The sequence below is a fragment of the Oryctolagus cuniculus genome, chromosome 13, assembly GCF_051225735.1.
Source record: "Oryctolagus cuniculus isolate XC-2025 breed Fujian yellow rabbit chromosome 13, ASM5122573v1, whole genome shotgun sequence".
In the NCBI taxonomy this organism is placed as follows: Eukaryota; Metazoa; Chordata; class Mammalia; order Lagomorpha; family Leporidae; genus Oryctolagus; species Oryctolagus cuniculus.
Window position 1 is genome coordinate 3,757,428 of NC_142879.1, and position 19,650 is coordinate 3,777,077.

Here is a 19,650-nt window from a genome sequence, read left to right on the forward strand (position 1 = left end):
TTGTTGACTTTACAAATTGACACTCCTGTTTATGGCATCAGTAATCTCCCTATGCTCCAGTCATGAGTTTCCAAGGCTATGGAAGCCCCTTGAGTTCTCCGACTCTTATATTGTTTAGACAAGGTCATAGTCAAAGTGAAGGTTCTCTCCTCCCTTCAGAGAAAGGTACCTCCTTCTTTGAAGACCTGTTCTTTCCACTGGGATCTCACTCACAGAGATCTTTTTGCCAGAGTGTCTTGGCTTTCCATGCCTGAAATACTCTCATGGGCTTTTCAGCCAGATCCGAATGGCTTTAGGGCTGATTCTGAGGCCAGAGTGCTATTTAGGACATCTGCCATTCTATGAGTCTGCTGAGTATCTCGCTTCCTGTGTTGGATCACTCTCCCCTTTATTTATTCTATCGGTTAGTGTTAGCAGGTACTAGACTTGTTTATGTGCTCCCTTTGACTCTTCGTCCTTTCATTATGATCAATTGTGAACTGAAATTGATCACTTGGACTAGTGAGATGGCATTGGTACATACCACCTTGATGGGATTGAATTGGAATCCCCTGGTATGTTTCTAACTCTACCAATTGGGGCAAGTCAGCTTGAGCATGTCCCAAATTATACATCTCTTCCCTCTCTTATTCCCACTCTTATGTTTAACAGGGATCACATTTCAGTTAATTTTCAACACTTAAGAATAACTGTGTGATAATTACAGAAGTAAACCAGTCATATTAAGTAGAACAGACAAAAAAAAATACTAAGAGGGATAATGTATTAAGTTGTTCATTAACAGTCAGGGCTATGCTGATCAAGTCACCATTTCTCATAGTGTCCATTTCACTTCAGGAGGTTTCCTTTTTGGTGTTCAGTCAGTTGTCACCGATCAGGGAGAACATATGGTATTTGTCCCTTTGGGACTGGCTTACTTCACTCAGCATGATGTGTTCCAGATTCCTCCATTTTGTTGCAAATGACTGGATTTCGTTGTTTCTTACTGCGGTATAGTATTCTAAAGAATACATATCCCATAATTTCTTTATCTAGTCTACCGTTGATGGGCATTTAGGTTGGTTCCAGGTCTTGGCTATTGTGAATTGTGCTGCAATAAACATTAGGGTGCAGACCGCTTTTTTTTTTTGTCAATTTAAACTCCTTTGGGTAAATTCCAAGGAGTGGGATGGCTGGGTCGAATGGTAGGGTTATATTCAGGTTTCTGAGGAATCTCCAGACTGACTTCCATAGTGGCTTGACCAGTTTGCATTCCTACCAACAGTGGGTTAGTGTCCCTTTTTCCCCACATCGTCTCCAGCATCTATTGTTGGTAGATTTCTGTATGTGAGCCATTCTAAATGGGGTGATGTGAAACCTCATTGTGGTTTTGATTTGCATTTCCCTGATTGCTAGCGACCTTGAACATTTTTTCATGTGCCTGTTGGCCATTTGGATTTCTTCTTTTGAAAAATGTCTATTGAGGTCCTTGGCCCATCTCTTAAGTGGGTTGTTTGTTTTGTTGTTGTGGAGTTTCTTGATCTCTTTGTAGATTCTGGTTATTAACCCTTTATCTGTTGCATAGTTTGCAAATATTTTTTCCCATTCTGTCGGTTGTCTCTTCACTCTCCTGACTATTTCTTTTGCAGTACAGAAACTTCTCAATTTGATGCAATCCCAATAGTTGATTTTGGCTTTGACTGTCTGTGCCTCCCGGGTCTTTTCCAGAAATTCTTTGCCTGTGCCAATATCTTGAAGGGTTTCTCCAATGTTCTCTAATAACTTAATGGTGTCAGGACGTAGATTTAGGTCTTTAATCCACGTTCAGTGGATTTTTGTGTAAGGTGTAAGGTAGGGGTCTTGCTTCATGCTTCTGCACGTGGAAATCCAGTTTTCCCAGCACCATTTATTGAATAGACTGTCCTTGCTCCAGGAATTGGTTTTACATCCTTGGTCAAATATAAGTTGGCTGTAGATGTTTGGGTTGATTTCTGGTGTTTCAATTCTGTTCCATTGGTCTATCCATCTGTTTCTGTACAAGTACCATGCTGTTTTGATTACAACTGCCATGTAGTATGTCCTGAAATCTGGTATTGTGATGCCTCCGGCTTTGTTTTTGTTGTACAAGATTGCTTTAGCTATTCGAGGTCTCTTGTGCCTCCATATGAATTTCAGCATCATTTTTTCTAGATCTGCGAAGAATGTCTTTGGTATCTTGATTGGGATTGCATTGAATCTATAAATTGCTTTTGGGAAAATGGACATTTTGATGATGTTGATTCTTCCAATCAATGGGCATGGAAGATTTTTCCATTTTTTGGTATCCTCTTCTATTTATTTCTTTAAGATTTTGTAGTTTTCATCATAGAGATCTTTAACGTCCTTGGTTAAGTTTATTCCAAGGTATTTGATTGTTTTTGTAGCTATTGTGAATGGGATTGATCTTAGCAGTTCTTTCTCAGTCATGGCATTGCTTGTGTATACAAAGGCTGTTGATTTTTGTGCATTGATTTTATATTCTGCTACTTTGCCAAACTCTTCTATGAGTTCCAATAGTCTCTTAGTAGAGTTCTTTGGATCCTCTAAGTACAGAATCATATCGTCTGCAAAGAGGGATAGTTTGACTTCTTCCTTCTCGATTTGTATCCCTTTGATTTCTTTTTCTTGTCTGATGGCTCTGGCTAAAACTTCCAGAACTATGTTAAATAGCAGTGGTGAAAGTTGGGGTGCTGAAACTTGGAAAATGTGACAATAAAGAATAAAAGTAGTGACTCAAAACAAAAAAAAAATAGCAGTGGTGAGAGTGGGCATCCCTGCCTGGTGCCAGATTTCAGTGGAAATGCATCCAACTTTTCCCCATTCAATAGGATGCTGGCTGTGGGTTTTTTATAAATTGCTTTGATTATATTGAGGAGTGTTCCTTCTATACCCAATTTGCTTAGAGTTTTCATCATGAAAGGGTGTTGAATTTTATCAAATGCTTTCTCTGCATCAATTGAGATAATCATATGGTTTTTCTTTTGCAGTCTGTTAATGTGGTGAATCACATTGATTGATTTGCAAATGTTGAACCATCCCTGCATACCAGGGATGAATCCCACTTGGTCTGGGTGGATGATTTTCCTGATGTGTTGTTGTACTCTATTGGCCAGAATTTTATTGAGGATTTTTGCGTCTATGTTCATCAGGGATATTGGTCTGTAATTTTCTTTCAGTGCTGCATCTTTCTCTGGCTTAGGGATTAAGGTGATGCTGGCTTCATAGAAAGAATTTGGGAGGATTCCCTCTTTTTCTATTGTTCTGAATAGTTTGAGAAGAATTGGAGTTAGTTCTTCTTTAAATGTCTGGTAGAATTCAGCAGTGAATCCATCTGGTCCTGGGCTTTTCTTTGTTGGGAGGGACTTAATTACTGTTTCAATTTCTGTTTCAGTTATGGGTCTATTTAGGTTTTCTATGTCTTCATGGTTTAATTTTGGTAGATTGCATGTGTCCAGGAATCTATCCATTTCTGATAGGTTTTCCTGTTTGCTGGCATACAGGTCCTTGTAGTAATTTCTGATGATTCTTTTTATTTCTGTGGTGTCTGTTGTTACGTTTCCGTTTTCATCTCTGATTTTATTGATTTGGGTGTTTTCTCTTCTTTTTTTTAGTTAGTTGGGCCAATGGGGTGTCAATTTTGTTTATTTTTTCAAAAAACCAGCTTCTCGCTTGGCTGATTTTTTGTAGTGTTTTTTTTGGATTCAATCCTGTTAATTTCTTCTCTGGTTTTAATTATTTCTCTTCTCCTACTAGATTTGGGTTTGGTTTGCTGCAGTCTTTCTAGGTCCTTGAGATGCGCTGAAAGCTCATTTATTTGGTACCTTTCCAATTTCTTGATATAGGCACCTATTGCTATAAATTTGCCTCTCAATACTGCTTTTGCTGTATCCCATAAGTTTTGATATGTTGTGTTGTTGTCTTTATTTACTTCCAGAAAGTTTTTGATTTCTCTTTTGATTTCTTGAATGACCCAGTGTTCATTCAGGAGCATGTTGTTCAGTCTCCATGTGTTTGCATACTTTCTGGGGTTTCCTGAGTTGCTAATTTCCAGCTTCATTCCACTGTGGTCTGAGAAGCTGCATGGTATGATTCTAATTCTTTTAAATTTGCTGAGACTTGCTTTATGGCCTAGTATGTGATCAATCCTAGAGAAGGTTCCATGCACTGCTGAGAAGAATGTGAAGTCTGTAGATGTAGGGTTGAAAGTTCTGTAGATATCTGTTAGATCCACTTGGGCAATAGTGTCAATTAAATCTGCTGTTTCCGTGTTGATCTTCTGTCCGGATGATCTGTCTATTTCTGAGAGTGGAGTATTGAAGTCCCCCAGTACTATTGTATTGGAATCTAAATCTCCCTTTAAGTCCCTTAACATATCTTTTAAATAGACCGGTGCCCTGTAATTAGGTGCATATACATTTATAATAGTTACATCTTCCTGTTGAATTGAACCCTTAATCATTATATAGTGTCCCTCTTTGTCTCTCTTAACAGTTTTTGTATTAAAGTTTATTTTGTCTGATATTAATATGGCTACACCTGCTTTTTTTTGGTTTCTGTTGTCATGGAATATCTTTTTCCAACCTTTCACTTTCAGTCTGCATGCCTCTTTGTTAGAGAGATGTGTTTCTTGTAGCCAACAAATAGTTGGGTTGTGTTCTTTGAGCCAGTCAGCTAAACGGTGTCTTTTAACTGAAGAATTCAGACCATTAATGTTCAATGTGACTATTGATACGTAGTGACTTTGCCCTGCCATTTTCCCGGAAATATTTTCTAGTATATGCTTTGAGCTTCCCATGCTCTTTTACTGGTAGGTGTTCTTCCTTTCCCTTCTTTCATATTGATGGCCGTGTTTCTGTGTTTCTGAGTGTAGCACATCTTTAAGTATCTTTTGCAGGGCCGGACGAGTGGCCACAAAGTCTTTCAATTTCTGTTTGCTATGAAAGGTCTTTATTTCACCTTCATTCACAAATGAGAGCTTGGCAGGATATAATATTCTGGGCTGGCAATTTTTTTCTCTTAGCACCTGTGCTATGTCTCGCCATTCCCTCCTAGCCTGTAGTGTTTCTGATGAGAAGTCTGCTGTGAGTCTGATTGGAGATCCTCTGAGAGTAATCTGACGTTTCTCTCTTGCACATTTTAGGATCTTTTCTTTATGTTTCACTGTGGTAAGTTTAATTACCACGTGTCGTGGTGAGGATCTCTTTTGGTCATGTTTATTGGGGGTTCTGTGAGCTTCCTGTACTAGGATGTCTCTGTCCTTCTCCAAACCTGGAAAGTTCTCTGCTAGTATCTCACTAAAAAGGCCTTCTAATCCTTTCTCTCTCTCCATGCCTTCAGGAACTCCTAGAACTCGAATGTTGGTTTTTTAAATAGTATCCTGTAGATTCCCAACAATATTTTTTAGATTTCTAATTTCCTCTTCTTTTCTTTGGTTTGACTGTATGTTTTCCTGTGCTCTATCTTCTAAGTCCAATATTCTCTCTTCTGCTTCACCCATTCTGTTTTTAAGGCTTTCTAATGTGTTTGTCATTTGATCTATTGAGCTCTTCATTTCATTTTGATTTCTCTTCACTATCACACTTTCCTGTTCTACTAGTTTCTGAGTTTCTTCCTTAAAATTTCATTTTCACGAGAGAGATTTTCAATCTTGTCCATTAAGGATTTCTGTAGTTCAAGGATTTGCTTTTGAAAACTTCTAAATGTTCTTATCATAAATTTTTTGAAATCCGTATCTTGCATTTCTTCTATCTCATCATCTTCATAATCTTGGTTTGGGGTGTTTTGTTTATTTGGAGGCATCATAGTGTCATCGTTGATCTTGTTCCCTCGATTTCTGTGTTTGTTACTTGGCATAGTTAATTCTTCTTGCGTCACTGTGCGTTTTTTTTTTTTTTTTTTATTTTATACTATGTCCGTGTTAAGTGGACTGCCTGCTGTTGGGGGAGCCTTGGAGGCTTGAGATGGGTGCGGCCTGAGAGCTCTGCTTGGTTCTTCCTGGTTAAGGGTGTGCAAAGGTGACACCCTCAGGTTATGCGTGGTAAATCTCTCTCTTTTTATTTATTTATTTATTTTATTTATTCAGGGGGTAAGTAACACCGCACCGCATGGCTCTGCAGAATTGATGGTATTTAGCTTCCAGTCTCTGGCTTCTCTACCCACAGAGTCCATTTAGGCTCCTCTGGACTCCCACTGGGTTGCCTAGGCTACTGAATTGTAGTGACTCAGTTCCTTAGCTCTCCCCCATTGATATGTAAATCCAGAGAGGGGGCCTGCCCTTTGTCTCTTGGGAATTCTTCAAGCCTTGCAGCCTTGCAACCTTTGCAAGGTTAGGGGGAAGAGAAACCCCGAAGCTTTTTTTTCCTTCTTTCCGGTAGTGAGTTTGCTGCACTTTCCGGCCCCCCTCTAGATTCTGACCCCCGTTTCCCCACCAATGTCTCGGGTTATTGAGCTCACCTCCCCTTCCAGCGCCGATGTGTGGACTCGGAGCCCTGGACGTCCCAAGTCTCCCCGCTGTTGTCTGTGTGGCATGCACACCCCTTCGAGCACTGGCGCGCAGACCCTGCGGCTACCGCGGCTCGGTCCCGTGGCTCGGCTTCCGCATGGTGGGCGACCTTGTTCTCCCAGTAGGTCCTCTGATTCACAGCCACTCGATCCAGAAGGGTTTCCTCTGCAATATTTTCCTGGTTCTTTTTTCTGAGGCTACCGTAACTCCCCTTTTATTAAACTAAATTTTCCCGGACTATCGGTGCGCGCCCTCACTATTCCGCCATCTTGGCTCCGCCCCCCCCCATCAGAGGTAATATGTTAAAAACAATATGCTCAAAGAAGGAAAAGTTCATGTTAAAGATTCCTTTGTATTTCTAGTTGTAGAAAAGTGGCTGACATATGGTAATAACTCAATATATATCTGTCAGGGCCAGAATTGTGGTATAACAGGTAAAGCCTCTGCCTGTGACTCTGGTACCCAATGGATGCCAGTTTGAGCCCTGGCTGCCTCATTTCTGATTCACTTCCCTTCTAATGGCTTGGGGATAGCAGTGGAAGATGATCCAAGTGTTTGGGCCCCTGCAATTCATGTGGGAGACCTGGAAGAACTCCTAGCTCCTAGTTTCAGCCTGGCCAAGCCCTGGCCATTGTGGCCATCTGGGGATGGCTAACCATCAGATGAAAGATATCTAACCAATGGATTAAAGTGCTCTTTCTCTCTCTTCTTGTCTAACCATCGGATGGAAGATTCAATAAACAATGGGTGGAGAAGTTTCTCTCTCTCTCTCTCTCTCTCTCTCTCTCTCTCTCTCTCCTTGTCTTTCCCTCTGTCCCTGACTTTCAAATAAATGAATAATAAATCTTTACAAAATATGTCAAATTGATGAGTGATATTATATGGCATAGTTGTCCTCAAAGTGTGGTGTAAAGATTCCTGGATATTCACATAAGGTCAACTCTAAGATATATCTTAGTAAACTTATTGGACTTCAAATATGGAAAATCCCCCAGGGCTTCTGGGTATAGGGTATTTTATTGGGAATAATGAAAAATGTGGGTGTAGATAGTGGTGGTGACTATACTACACTGTGAATGCTATCTTTTTTTTAAAAAATCACCAATCAGAACAATAAGAACTTCCACTCAACTGCTTTCCAAGTAAAGCAGGTAGACCGTAGATGTAAAATGAGAAGTCCTGACTCTGGTTTCCAGTGTGATCACCTCCTGCGTTTCCCATAGAAGTTTGGCTCATGTAATCATGTAGTCTCTCTGTCTCTCTGTCTCTGTCTCTCTCTCTCTCTTTCTTTGTAGTCTCTCTTACCAACTACACAGGTCGGTGTCTGAGCCACTTTACAACCCAAGGAGTGCCAGCAATGTCAGGGCCTCCAAGGAGTGTAGAATATTAGATTACTTTATACTGCCATTGTTAAGTAATCTGTTTGGTTAAAGCGAAACTGGGCCACTTGTGCACGAATATTACTGCAGCCCAATTAGACTTCAGCATCAGTTTCCTATTTAGCAGTTAGGTTATCTGTTGGTTCCAGAATTCTTGCTGAGATTCATACCTTGGTTAGCCTTTTAAAATTTTAAAGTCATTTGATCCAGTGAACCAAAGGAACTTCTTTGAGGGAAAGTAAAATGGCATAAATCAAAGAAATGGACACAGGATATTCATTTTACAAGTTTGAGTTGCTGATGTTACCTGGCTTACAAGTAGCCATATTCTCTTGGCCTTCCTCCTACCTTTCTTTTTCTGCCTCCTTTGCTGGAACCTTCTGATCCTGCTTCCAGGGCTCAGTTCTCAGCACTGTTCTCTACCAACTTTCTCTTGTAATACTACCTAATTCCATTGCCTTTTTCCAACTCCAATCTCACTCTCTTTCTAGAGGTCTTGTCTCAAGAATTGAATTGCATTTTTGTTTCCACCAGAACAAGTAACAGCCAAGCCAAATTTGTGATGTCCTAAGTGATTTCCTGGATTGTACTCCCTTTTAAACTTGTCGTTCCTCAGCCAGACACATTCCAGATGAAAAATATCACCATTTAACCATTTGCCTTGGCCCTGATGTGGGTTTGTCTTTGGTCTTCTGTCTTTTGGTCTTCTCATCCTCCACATACAATCCATCAGCAACATCTTCAAGCTGTGTCTTACATTTGCCCTCTCCCATTATTGATAGTATCCATTGCTGTCTTTCTCCAAGTGAACAATATTTTGTAGATGCCCGTAGGGCCTCCTAACTTGTGTATCTAGCTTTACTCTTGACTCCAGAGAGTTCATTCTTCATACAGAAAAGTGACCTTTCAAAAACATAAAGTAAATTTTGGTATTTCTCAATGTAAGGTGTTCCCACATCTTCTGATAAATCCTTAGAATACCAAAACTCTTCCATGACCCACTTGGCTCTGCATAATCTGCTGACCTCTGACCTTCCGTGCTGCCATTTTACTCCTTCTATGTTGTGCTGTAGCCACAAAAGATTTCTGTACTTTAAATTGCCAACTTTTGCCTCTAATTCAGTCTCTAATCAGTGTATCTTCTACAGAGAAGTCCTCTTGACCTTGTTTATCTCATGACTAATTTATATCTCTAGCCTCCTAAATATTTATATTATCTTCAAGTATATATTACCATCTTGAATTTTATTTATTTTTATCATCTGAACCTTTATTCTGGGCTCTAAACTCCTTGAATTTGTCTTGTTCACAAAAATATTCCTAATATTTTTCAAATAATATGTCACACATCAAAAAGTAGTTATCAAATAATAAACGGAAGGGAAGGCATTTGGTGAGCAGTTAAGCTGCTACTTGAGAAACCTGCATCATATTGGAGTGCATAGGATCAAGTAATTACTCTGTTTCTAATTCCAGTTCTCTGGAATCCCAAGTTTTTTTTATTCAAAACAATTGAAAGGGAAGGAATTATCCCAAATTCTATGAAGCTAGCATCACCATAATTCCTAAACTTGAAAAAGGTGCAACAGAGAAAGAGAACTTCAGACCAATCTCTCTGATGAACATAGATGCAAAAATCCTCAAGAAGACTCTATCCAAGCAAATCCAACAACACATTAGAAAGATCATCCGCCCAGACCAAGTGGGATTTATGCCTGGTATGCAGGGATGGTTCAACATTTGCTCATCAATCAATGTGACACATCACATCAACAAACTGCAGAACAAAGACCATATGATTAATTAATTAGATGAAGAGAAAGTATTTGATAAAATAAAACACCCTTTCATGATGAAAACTCTAAGCAAATTGGGTATAGAAGGAACATAACACAATCAAGGCAATTTATAACAAACCCACAGCCAGCATCCTATTGAATGGGGAAAAGTTGGATGCATTGCCTCTGAGATCCAATACTAGACAAAGATGCCCACTTTCAGCATTGTTTGCCAATGTAGTCCTGGAAGTTTTAGCCAGTGCCATTAGGCAAGAAAAAGAAATCAAAGGGATACAAATTGGGAGGGAGGAAGTCAAACTATTCCTATTTGCAGATGACATGATTCTATATAGGGGATCCAAAAGACTCCACCAAGAAACTATTGGAACTCATAGAAGAGTCTGGTAAAGTAACAGGATATAAAATCAATAGGCAAAAATCAAAACCCTTTGTATACACAGACAATGGTGCTGGGAAAATTGGATTTCCACATGCAAAAGTATGAAGCAAGACCTCTACCTTACACCTTACACAAAAATCCACTCAACATGGATTAAAGATCTAAATCTATGAACTGACACCATCAAATGATTAGAGAACACTGGGAAACCCTGCAAAACATTGGCATAAGTGAAGAGTTCTTGTAAAAGACCCCAGAGGCATAGGCAATCAAAGCCATGATTACATCAAATCGAGAAGCTTCTGTACTGCAAAAGAAACACTCAGGAAAGTAAATAGGCAACCAACAGAATGGGAGGGATTCTTTGCAAACTATGCAACTGATAAAGGATTAATAACCAGAATCTACAAAAACATCAATAAACTCAACAACAAAACAATGCAATTAAGAGATTTGCCAAGGACTTAAACAGACATTTTTCAAAAGAGGAAATCTAAATGGCCAATAGACACATGAAAAAGTGTTCAGGATCACTAACCATAAAGGAAATGCAAATCAAAACCATAATAAGGTTTTACCTCACCCCAGTTAGAATGGCTTTCATACAGAAGTCAATAAACAACAAATGCTAGTGAGGATGGGGGGAAAAAGTACCCTAATCCACTATTGGTGGGAATGTAAACTGGTAAAGCCACTATGGAAGACAGTATGAAGATACATAAAAAAATCTGAATAGAGACTTACCATGTGACCCAACCATCCCACTCCTGGGAATTTACCCAAGGGAAATGAAATCAGTAAATAAGAATTATCTGCACCCCCATGTTTATTGCAGCTCAATTACAATAGAGAAAACATAGAATCAACCTAAATGTCTGTCAACTGAAAACTGGATAAAGAAATTATGGGATATGAACACTATGAAATACTACAGCGATTAAAAAAATGAAATCTGGTCATTTGCAACAAAATCAATGAATGTGGAAAACATCATACTTGGTGAAATAAGCCAGTCCCAAAGGAATTAATACCATATGTTCTCCTTGATCTGTGATAACTAACAGAGCACCTAAAAGGAAACTTGTAGAAGTGAAATTGATACTTTGAGAAGCAATGAGTTGAACAGTCCTTGTCTTGACTGTTAACAGTTTTTTTTCTTCATACTATTTGTTGAATTCTTTACTTAACATAGAGTTAATCATATGTCTATAAAGTCAATTGAAAATAGATCTCAGTAAAAAATAAGAGTGAGAATAAGAGAAGGAGGAAGAAGTTTGTAACTATAAAGCTGTATAGTTCTGCATGCATTCCTACGGACTTACTTCTAAGGTTACAGTTTAAAAACTTGCCATGGGACCCCAAATCCCATTAAGTTGGATGGTAAAAATGGCACCTTAAGTGTTAAAGTGAACATATAGATAGGATTAAGTGTTAAAGATCATAAAAATAGAATCAAGTGTTTGGTAATAATAATAGATAGAATTATAAAGGAGACAATGGGGGAAGCAGTCCACACAGCAGACTCACAGAATGACATTCGCTTTAAGTAGCACTCTGACCTCAGATTCAGCCCTTAAATCATCCTGGTCTGGTTGAAAAGGCCATGAGAGCATTTCAGGCATGGAATGCCAAGACACTGTTGGAAAATATGTTCTATGTGAAGGATCTCTGTGAGTGAAACCCTAGTGGAAAGAAGTGGCTATCAAAGAAGGATGTACTTTTCTAAAGGGAGGAGAGAACTTCCACCTTGCTTTTGGCCTTGTCTAAATACTGATGGAGTTTGCAGATTCAAAAGGTTTCCATAGCCTAGGCAGCTCGTATCAAGAGGCTTGGGTGGCCAATGATGTCATACATAAGAGTGTTAATTGTTAAATTAACAACAGATGTCACTGTGTACTAACTTCCCATGCTGGACCTCTATCTTCAATGAGATGTATTATGAGAGTTAACTGTAAAACTTATTCTCGGTTTTGTGTGTGTCTGTGTGTGTGTGCAAATTGTTGAAATTTTTACTTAATATAAAGTTAGTCTTCTGTGTAGAAAGTTAATTGAAATGAGTCATAATGGAGAAATGGACTGGGAATGGGAAAGGGAGGAAGAAGAGGGATGGGAAGGCAGATATGGGTGGGAAGAACCACTATATTCCTGAAGTTGTACTTATGAAATTTGTACTCCTTAAATAAAAGGTTTCTTTGGAAAAAAAGGAAAATGTCATATGTATGCCTGATGAAATATTATTCAGTCATAAAAAAACAGTGAAATCCTCTGTTTTGCAATAAAATGGATGCAACTGGAAACTATTATGCATTAAGCCAGATCCAAAAGACAAATATCATATGTTTTCTCTGACTTGTAATAACTAATATAGAGTCCAAAAAAATTTTAATGTATATAAATCAAAGTAAAAAATAAAGAAAATTGCTTTTATCTATGAGGTAATCACAGGAATAGTATTATTAAAAGAAGGTTGCAGAAATTTCCAGGATTGAAAGTAATGAATTTATCTAGTAGCTTCCAGTACTGATGGAATTATTAAAATGCTTGAATATTTGTTCCAATTGGCATCTAACTTGAATGAAAATTAGATAATTAAACGTTCTTTTGTTAAAACATAGCAAAAGCACAAAAATCAACAATAACAAAAGCAAAAGGCTGTACCACACTAAATAGTTCTGAGATATTTGTAAAGTTCAACTTGTGTTAAATAGATATAAGGAGTTCTTGATCTTGTTAAAATATACCAAAACACAATAGATAAAATAATAAAAATATTGAAATAATTTAAATATTTAATGAGTGAGAAAAGGGAGCTTTCTTTTGTGGCTCTGGAGGTAAGTCATTTATTGGTGTGTACGAAATGAAAATGAATTCCATGCCGATTTGTTTTCTTGGGTGTTTATCTACACTGTTTGGGCAGGTTTCTTCCCACAAAGCATAATCAAGTGTATAAATTTGAAATAAACTTTGGAAAAATTTTGAAGTTGTATGTCCTGTAAAGGGAGTGAATTTTTGTCCCTGAAAAATCCCTTAAAAATCAGAGCTCCTTGAATGAAAATGAGATGTCTGTGATACAGTTTTGACTAAAATCAGCATTACTCAACGTGATTAGCAATGTTATTCATCAGCTGTGATGACAGATGACCACTGTTGGTTAAAAAAAGAAATCACACATCTCAGAATCTGTGCCTTCTGGAGGGGTTGGGGATATTCAGAAAAATGCAAGAATGGCTTGTTCCTGGAGGAGTTACATCAAGATTATTCTTTTATTATTATTAGAATAAACATAACATCTGGACAAGTTTCTATTTTTATAACTGCAATACTAATTTACTTAAATGGGCAGTGCTGGTATGTTTCTTAAACCCAGATTTTCTTTTTGTAGCATATTTTTCCTATTTATCTTTAAAATGCTCATTGAAAAATGTAAACTATACAGATGTATAAAGTCAGGCTCTGAAAAAATTGATCCTTATATGCGTGTACCTGTGTATGTGTATACCACAGATTTATGGTAAAGAGAGAAATAGTGTATTTCAAAAAGTTTATGGGAAATGGAACTAAAAGATAGGTTTATTTTGATACAAAATTTTTTAAATGCATGCATACAAAAGATACTCAAACAGTTTATGAAAATCTATATTATGAAAGGACTATCATGATAGCTGATGTATAGTTTTAATGTAAATTATCATGTAAATGACTTTTTGCTAAGACTTGATTTTACTTATAATGTCATCAGTACAGTTCCATGCATCACGGTTTTTCATTGTTAACAGTAAAACTACGTACGTTTTCCATGTGGTCTGTAGAGAGCACAGACTTCTAACTTGGGATGTTTGATTTGTTTTTATGTGGCGTAGATATGCTAAAAATTGATCACTGTATTGTTAAAAAGTTAATACATGTGTAAAGTGCTTGACTCTACCAACCACTCCTGAGCTAAATCTTATGTTTGTTGTTATATTTTACTATGATCACTATTGAGACACAGCAAATAAGAAAACCGAAAATTAAAAAGATTAGATGACTTGAACAATATCCCAAGATCAGAGAAGAATTGAAACCCAGGACTTTTAACTTTAATCAAAAGGCAATGCAGTGTTGGCAGTACCTAGAGTCAAGTCAGAAAAACCAGGAGGAAGAGAGAGAGAGAGAGAGAGAGAGAGAGAGAGAGAGAGAGAGAGAGACAGAAAGGGGGGGGGGGAGAGCGAGCGAAGAGAGACAGAGGGAGAGAGAGAGAGAGACAGGGAGAGAGAGAGCACGAGAGAAGAGAGAGAGAGAAGAGAGAGCGAGCGAGAGAAGAGAGAGAGAAGAGCGCGAGCGAGCGAGCGAGGTGTGAGTGCGCTGTGGGGGCAGAGTGGGTTCAGCGCGGGGCGCCGCCGGGCGCCGGTCTCCTCTGAACCGGGCACCCTTCTCCGGGGACCAGCATCGAAGGCACGCAGGTGCCCACGCGTCTGCAGAAAGGGCGGCGGGCGCGCGGCGGGTTTGGCCAGGATGAGAAGCAGCTGATTTGACTTGGGGGAAGTGAAAGGTCTGGGGAAGTTTCCGTGGGGAATCACCAGGGACCGGGTAAGGGACCCGGGTTCCCAGCAGCGATCTGGGCGGGTGTGGCCGGCAGCGCCCGGCGCGGGGCTCCAGCTCCCAGGCGGGCGGAGCTTCTGCAGGCGAGGCTCGGGGAAAGCACACTGCCTGCAAAATGGAAATACTTTTAGAGCGCGGCGGTGTCGGGATTGCGCACGAGGGAGCTTTTCAGGATGGAGCGGCTGGTGTAGGGCCAGGAGACGCGCTGCGCGCGCCGGAGGAAGTGGCTCAGCGGCGGGAGGCCGCGCGCTTGGGCAACACGGACGCAGTCACTGGCTCAGAAACCCCCGGCGCGTCCATCGCCCAGAGCCGGCTTACACACAGGGTTGTGCAAGGACGCCTTGGGCTCCAGCCAGGCAGCCTGGGTTCCCGTGCCTCGGCCTCCAAGGGCGCGTTTGGGGCATTTTGAAGACCTGTAGCCAGAGACAAAGAGGAAGAGAGCACGCAGTTGCGAAATTTGATTCGCGAGAAAAACTGCACGCGCCTTGGTTAGTTCAAGAGCCTGCTATCGTGTGACAAAGCAACTCTCCGGAGAGTTCCCAAAGAGCATGCCCCCTTGGGTTTAATGAATAATTATTCATTTGTCTGCGGGGGCTTGTTCACCCTTTCATTTACTGTGGCGTAGCAGGCTGATCTTCCCACGGTTGTCCCTTATGGGCGCAGGTTCATGTCCCCGCTGCTTCTCTTCCCTTCCAGCTCTTTGCTGATGGCTTGGGAAAGCAGTGGAAGATCGCCCAGGTGCTTGGGCCCTGCTCCTGTTTGGGAGACCGGGGAATAGGCCTGGCTCCTGCCTTTGCAGCCCTCTGGGGGAGTGAACCAGTGGATGGTTCTCTCTCTGTCTCTCTCTCCTCTCTGTAGTTACCTCTCAATAAAAAAGAAAAAAAAAAAACACTGAGCGATGTTGGCTTCTCAAGTCTCCTTTCTCTGCCACAGACATCCAAGCTGTTGCCAGTGAGTACAGCTGCTATTTCAGAACCATATTGATTTTAACTTTTCAGTACAAAAATACATTCTAGAACAAATGGTGAATAAATTCCTTACATTTTTCAGCGTTTTATAAAATAAAAAAAAATAAAAATGAACCTATAAAAAGTGAAATCAAGGGCAAGTGTTGTGGCAGTGTGTTAAGTGGCCGCTTGGGACATCCCAGATTGGAGTGCTGGTAGGAGTCCCAGCTACTCTGTTTCTGATCTGGCTTCCTGCTAGTGCACTCCTTGGGAAGCAGGAGGTCATGATCAAGTACTTGAGTCTCTGCCGCCCGTCCAGAGTCCTACATGGAGTTCCAGGCTCTTGGCTGGGACTGATGCAGACCTAGCTGTTGTGGACATCTGGGGAGTGAATCCGTCGTTGGAAGATTTCTCCCTGACCTGGTTTCTCTGTCATGCTGCCTTTAAAATAAATAAAAATAAATTTTAAAAAATTAAAGCAAGATTTAAACTGTATTGTTCTGCTCACCACCGGGCATGCTATGGCCCAAGTCGTGTGCATGACGTGCTGAGCCTGCCCTGAGTGTGCTGCCCAGCTCTGCTGCGGCCTGAGTGCCCTAAGTCCTGCCTCTGCTACCACGTCCTGGCTCTGTGACCTCTAGCAGTTACCTAACCACTTTGGAATTCAGCCTCCATATCTGGAAAATGGGAGCAGTAACACCCCCTAGCACTGGGTTGTGGTGATTCATTGAGTTGATGCCCAGAGAATGGAACATAATGACATTTTCAGTAAGTTGTAATTATTATTATTTATGCACCAGGCTGCGACGTCCTTTGACATACAGCACATCATTTATAGAATCTGCTCTCCACACCTGCAGTTTCTACACCCTTGGATCCAACCAATGCAGATCGAAACTACTCACAGCAAAAGTGGATCTGGGCCAGCGCCGTGGCTTACTTGGCTAATCCTCCACCTGCGGCGCTGGCATCCCGGGTTCTAGTCCTGGTCGGGGCGCCGGATTCTGTCCCGGTTGCCCCTCTTCCAGGCCAGCTCTCTGCTGTGGCCCGGGAGTGCAGTGGAGGATGGCCCAGGTCCTTGGGCCCTGCACTCGCATGGGAGACCAGGAGGAAGCACCTGGCTCCTGGCTTCGGATCGGCCATTTAGGGGGTGAACCAACGGAAGGAAGACCTTTCTCTCTGTCTCTCTCTCTCACTGTCTAATTCTGCCTGTCAAAAAAGAATATGAATCTGTACTGAACATGTACACACATTTTTCTGGTCATTATTCCATAGTCAATATAACTTAACAACTATTTACATAAGTAATCCAGATTTAAAAAAAAAGATTTATTTATTTATTTATTTGAAAGGCAGAGTTAAAGAAAGACAGAGGCAGAGAGAGAGAGAGAGAGAGAGCGAGTGGTTTTCCATCTGCTGGATCACTCCCTAGATGGCTGCAATGGCCGGAGCTGTGCCAATCTGAAGCCAGGAGCCAGGAGCTTCTTCCTGGTCACCCATGGGGATGCAGGGGCCCAAGGCCATGGGCAGTCTTCTACTGCTTTCCCAGGCCATGGCAGAGAGCTGGATCAGAAATGAAGCAGCCAGGACTTGAACCAGTGCCCATATGGGATGCCGGCACTACAGGCAGCAGCTTTATCTGCTATGCCACAGTGCTGGCCCCCAGAGATGTTTTAAAGTACATGGGAGCACTGCATATTATATGTGAATACCATGCCATTTTGTAGAAAGCATCCTTGGATTTTGTTATCCCAGGGGGTTTCCAGAACCAATCCCCCTGTGGATGCTGACAGCCTAGTTTACTTTTCATGAGCCAGCGTCCTGGCTTTGCAGTGTGTCAACTTGGCTTGTTTGGATATCACCTTTTCTGTTTGTTTCTGGTTAGAGTGAGCCTCCAGAGAGACTCTTCTGTAAGATCTGGGGGCTGAGGTGAAACGGCAGTTCTTCTGTGGTTCACACACATTGTCACCCACATGCTGACTCACACAGCTTGTGTAAGGCGGTGGCTAGGTATACTGCTCCTCTGCCTTCATTTGCATCCTCTTACAGCTCTTCTGGCTCCAGGACAGGTGTGTTTGGTGAAGAACGCTGGATGGGCCCACCACCAAGAGCAGAGGGAATAAGAACTGACACAAGTGTAAGTCCATCGCTGCAGGTCTCAGCCTGTGCTGTGGGTTCTTGCTTATTCTTGGTCTCCCTGACTTTACACCTGACTTCCCTTCCTGGCTGCTTTCTCATAGGTTTCACACTCTAGCATCAGATGCAAAGACACCAGACTTATAGTCCGATTCTTACCCAATGCCCAGTCCTTTGAGGACAAATTCCTAGATGGATAAAGTAGTGATAGCCCTGATTCTTTGATTGAACTGCCTTTCTGATACAGTCAAGATAATTACATTGTCATAAACACTAATGAAAATACAAGTAGTAAAATCATATGAAATATATGCTTATAATGAGGTCATCCACATAATTCAAAATAAACTTATTTGTTGATGATAAAAATGAAGTTTGAGGGCTGGTATTGTGGTGCTGTGAGTTAAGCCACCACCTGCGATGCCAGCATCCCATGTGAGTGTTGCTTCAAGTCCTAACTGTTCCACTTCTAATCTAGCTCCATGCTAATGCACCTGGGAAAGCAGCAGAAGATAGGCAAAGTACTTGATCCTTTGCCACCCATGTGCGAATTTGGATGGGGTTCCAGGCTCTTGGTTTTGGCCTGGCCCAGCCTTGAGTGTTGTGGCCATTTGAAGCATGAACCAGTGGATGGAATCTGTCTCTCTCTGTCTCTTCCTCTTTCAGCAACTCTTCCTTTCAAATAAGTAAAATAAATCTTTAAAAAAAAAAGAAAATGAAATTTAAATATTTAAAAAATTCTCATATGGTATCCTAGGTTATCTTGAAAAATATTCCTATCATTCTTGTTTGTATCCTTAACAAGTTTCTGAGAACTTGAACAATTAATATTCTCATATTTCCCACTTTCCTTTGTAGGAGACAGGTAGCCTTAAACTTTTCTGAAGAAAAAAAGTAGATTCCTCAACTCTTTCTCCAAACTTATCTCCTGACTGAAAGAATTCAATCATTTCCTATTCATCTAATCATTCTAAGGCACTGTTGAGTACCTGCTATATTCTAGACATGGACATGTTGCTGAGTAGGCAAAGACAAATCACCATCTCTTCCCTAAGGGGGCTAAGTTTCTAATAAGGAGGAAAAGCAAGTCAGCTTTTTGGTTACTACAATAGAATGCCTGAGGCAAGTAACTTAATAAAGATAAAAGGTTTTTTATCTCACAGTTTGGGAGGTCCAAATATTAGGTGGCCCCATTTGTTTGGTGTCTGGTGAGGGTGGCAGATGGCAATGGTGGACTGCTTGTAGGGGAAGGCTTACATGGTGAGCCAGGAAGGAGAAAGAGTGAGAGTTTGTGTGTGTGTGTGTATGTGTGTGTGAAAGGGAGAGAGAGAGAAAGAGACAGACACACTCTGGTTCCAAACCCAGACTCCCACAATAATCCTATCATGAGCACTTCTTTTTTTTAAGATTTTATTTATTTTATTTGAGAGGCAGAGTTACAGACAGTGAGAGGGAGAGACAGAGAGAAAGGTCTTCCTTCCATTGGTTCACTCTCCAGATGGCCACAACAGATGAAGCTGCGCCGATCCGAAGATAGGAGCCAAGAGCTTCTTCCTGGTCTCCCATGGGGGTGCAGGGGCCCAAGGCCATGGGTAGTCTTCTACTGCTTTCCCAGGCCATAGCAGAGAGCTGGATTGGAAGAGGAGCAGCCAGGACTAGAATGGGGTGCCCATATGGGATGCTGACACCGCAGGTGGAGGAATAACCTACTGTGCCATGGTGCCAGCCCCGAGCACTTCTTTGTAAGGACAATATCCACAATGACCTAATGACCTACCACTAGGCCATACTTCCTAAAAATTCTACCACTTCCCATTAGCACTACATTAGGGAACAAGCCTTTAACACATGGGCCTTCGGTGGTACATCCAAACTAATATCCCAACTAGTGTAGCACTAATGACAGTAC